Source organism: Triticum dicoccoides, chromosome 3B (assembly GCF_002162155.2).
Source record: "Triticum dicoccoides isolate Atlit2015 ecotype Zavitan chromosome 3B, WEW_v2.0, whole genome shotgun sequence".
NCBI lineage: Eukaryota > Viridiplantae > Streptophyta > Magnoliopsida > Poales > Poaceae > Triticum > Triticum dicoccoides.
Window position 1 is genome coordinate 778,086,603 of NC_041385.1, and position 4,125 is coordinate 778,090,727.

A 4,125-nucleotide genomic window follows, 5' to 3' on the forward strand; every position below is an offset into this window, starting at 1 on the left:
CATTTCACCTAAGTTAGCTAATATATGGCATATACTTCTTCTTCTAGTCTTCTTCTTCTATTCTTTTTCTTCTAGTCTAATTCTTCTTCTAGTCTTCTTTTTCTAACTTTCTTATTTGTCATTTTGCAGGTTTCATTCACTTCACGGAAGCCAGCTTCCTATGATGGATTGCTTGCTTTTTCCTGTTTTTTCCTTTGATGCACTTGTATTCTGCTGGCTTGCTATGAAGAAACTTTGCATATTGTAATATGTATGGATCGATGGAACTATGTGATGGATATATATGTGATGTGAAATTTTTGATGGATATATATGTGATGGATATATATGTGATGTGATGGAACTATGTGATGGATATTTATGTGATGGATATATATGTGCTGTGAAATTTTTGTTGTGATAATTGTTGGATATAAGAAAAACAGAAAAAAGGCAGTGCAGGCTCTTTGCCGTCCGCGGCAGACGGCAAAGACCCCTTTGCCATCGGTGGCAGACGGCAAAGGGGGCACGTGGCGCCCACTTGTGCTTCCTGGGGTGGACCATTTGGCCAATTTGCCGACAGTGACGGACGGCAAAGCCTCGCTGACGGCAAAGACTTCGACTTTGCCGTCCGCCGGGCTGACGGCAAAAAAAACGAGCGCTGAGGTATTGCTGATGTCACCTGGCGGACGGCAAAGAGGCGCACTAATTTGCCGTCCGCTGGTGGACGCCAAAGGCCGCCGTTAGCCGCCTAACGGAGTGACAATGGCGGAGGTGCCACATTTTTCCATCCCCCCTCTTTGCCGTCCGCCGCTGTAGGCAAAGGGCTCCTTGCCGTCCACCGTGGAAAGCAGACGGCCAAGGACCTGTTTGCCGACCCTATCTTTGCCGTCTGTGTTTGCCGTCCGCGGCGGACGGCAAAGTGCTTTGCCGTCAGCCGTCCCTGCCTTTGCCGTCCGCCATGGCAGATGGCAAAGTACTGGATTCATGTAGTGTGACCCCCGAAACTCTCCCGATGACCAAAACAGCACTTCCTATATATAATTCTTCACCTCCGGACCATTCCGGAACTCCTCGTGACGTCCAGGATCTCATCCGGGACTCCGAACAACTTTCGGGTTACTGCATATTCATATCTCTACAACCCTAGCGTCACCGAACCTTAAGTGTGTACACCCTACGGGTTCAGGAGACATGCAGACATGACCGAGACGCCTCTCCGGTCAATAACCAACAGCGGGATCTGGATACCCATGTTGGCTCCCACATGCTCCTCGATGATCTCATCGGATGAACCACGATGTCGAGGATTCAATCAATCTCGTATACAATTCCCTTTGTCAATCAGTACGTTACTTGCCCGAGACTCGATCGTCGGTATCCCAATACCTCGTTCAGTCTCGTTACCGGCAAGTCACTTTACTAATACCGTAATGCATGACCCCGTGACCAGACACTTGGTCACATTAAGCTCATTATGATGATGCATTACCGAGTGGGCCCAGAGATACCTCTTCGTCATACGGAGTGACAAATCCCAGTCTCGATTCGTGCCAACCCAACAGACACTTGATGTTCCTTTTTGATCTCTACCTCTGCTGATTTCAGCATTGAATATACCTCAGGAATGGTCTTTTCCATCCCCTGCATATTGAAGTTCATCACAAAGCTCTTGTAGCTTGGTGGGAGCGACTGGAGGATTCTGTCAATGACCGCGTCATCCGGGAGATTAACTCCCAGCTGAGTCAAGCGGTTGTGCAACCCAGACATCTTGAGTATGTGCTCACTAACAGAACTGTTCTCCTCCATCTTACAGCTGAAGAAATTGTCAGAGACTTCATATCTCTCGACCCGGGCATGAGCTTGGAAAACCATTTTTAGCTCCTCGAACATCTCATATGCTCCGTGTTGCTCAAAACGCTTTTGGAGCCCCGATTCTAAGTTGTAAAGCATGCCGCACTGAACGAGGGAGTAATCATCAGCACGAGACTGCCAAGCGTTCATAACGTCTTGGTTCTCTGGGATTGGTGCTTCACCTAGCGGCACTTCTAGGACATAATCTTTCTTGGCAGCTATGAGGATGATCCTCAGGTTCCGGACCCAGTCCATATAGTTGCTGCCATCATCTTTCAGCTTGGTTTTCTCTAGGAACGCGTTGAAGTTGAGGTGGACATGAGCGTTGGCCATTTGATCTACAAGACATTTTGCAAAGGTTTTAGACTAAGTTCATGATAATTAAGTTCATCTAATCAAATTATTTAATGAACTCCCACTTAGACAGACATCCCTCTAGTCATCTAAGTGAAACATGATCCGAGTCAACTAGGCTGTGTCCGATCATCACGTGAGACGGACTAGCTAACATCGGTGAACATCTTCATGTTGATCGTATCTACTATACGACTCGTGCTCGACCTTTCGGTCTTCCGTGTTCCGAGGCCATGTCTGTACATGCTAGGCTCGTCAAGTCAACCTAAGTGTATTGCGTGTGTAAATCTGGCTTACACTCGTTGTATTTGAACGTTAGGATCTAACACACCCGATCATCACGTGGTGCTTCGAAACAACGAACCTTCACAACGGTGCATAGTTAGGGGGAACACTTTTCTTTAAATTATTTCGAGGGATCATCTTATTTAAGCTACCGTCGTTCTAAGCAAATAAGATGTAAAACATGATAAACATCACATGCAACCAAATAGTGACATGATATGGCCAATATCATATTGCTCCTTCGATCTCCATCTTCAGAGCGCCATGATCATCTTCGTCACTGGCATGACACCATGATCTCCATCATCGTGTCTTCATGAAGTTGTCACGCCAACGACTACTTCTACTTCTATGGTTAACGCGTTTAGCAATAAAGTAAAGTAATTTACATGGCGTTCTTCAATGACACGCAGGTCATACAAAAATAAAGACAACTCCTATGGCTCCTGCCGGTTGTCATACTCATCGACATGCAAGTCGTGATTCCTATTACAAGAACATGATCATCTCATACATCACATATGTCATTCATCACATCCTTTGGCCATATCACATCACAAAACACTTGCTGCAAAAACAAGTTAGACGTCCTCTAATTGTTGTTGCAAGTTTTTACGTGGCTTCTATAGGTGATCTAGCAAGAACGTTTTCTTACCTACGTTAAAGCCACAACATGATTTGTCAACTTCTATTTACCCTTCATAAGGACCCTTTTCATCGAATCCGCTCCAACTAAAGTGGGATAGACAGACACCCGCTAGCCACCTTATGCAACTAGTGCATGTTAGTCGGTGGAACCTGTCTCACGTAAGCGTACGTGTAAGGTCGGTCCGGGCCGCTTCATCCCACAATACCGCTGAAGCAAAATAAGACTAGTAGTGGCAAGAAAGTTGACAACATCTACGCCCACAACAAATTGTGTTCTACTCGTGCAAAGAGAACTACGCATAGACCTGGCTCTGATACCACTGTTGGGAACGTTGCATAAAATAAAAAAATTCCTACGTTCACCAAGATCAATCTAGGAGTTCATCCAGCAACGAGAGAGAGGAGTGCATCTACATACCCTTGTAGATCGCGAGCGGAAGCGTTCAAGAGAACAAGGTTGAGGGAGTCGTACTCGTCATGATCCAAATCACGGGAGATCCTAGCGCCGAGCGGACGGCACCTCCGCGTTCAACACACGTATGGTCAGCGTGACGTCTCCTCCTTCTTGATCCAGCCAGGGGGAAAGAGAGGTTGATGAAGATCCAGCAGCACGACGGCGTGGTGGTGGGTGCAGCAGGGATCCGGCAGGGCTTCGCCAAGCGTCTGCGGGAGGGAGAGGTGTAGCAAGGGGGAAGGGAGGCACCAAGTGCAAGGGTGCGGCTGCCCTCCCTCTCCCCCTCTTTATATAGGGTCCCTAGGGGGGCGCCGGCCCTGGAGATGGGATCTCCAGGGGGGTGGCAGCCAAGGGGGGAGGCTTGCCCCCCAAGGCAAGTGGAGGCGCCCCCCCCCCCACCCTAGGGTTTCCAACCCTAGGCGCAGGGGGGACCCAAGGGGGGGCGCACCAGCCCGCCAGGGGCTGGTCCCCTCCCCACTTCAGCCCACGGGGCCCTCCGGGATAGGTGGCCCCACATGGTGGACCCCCGGGACCCTTCCGGTGGTCCCGGT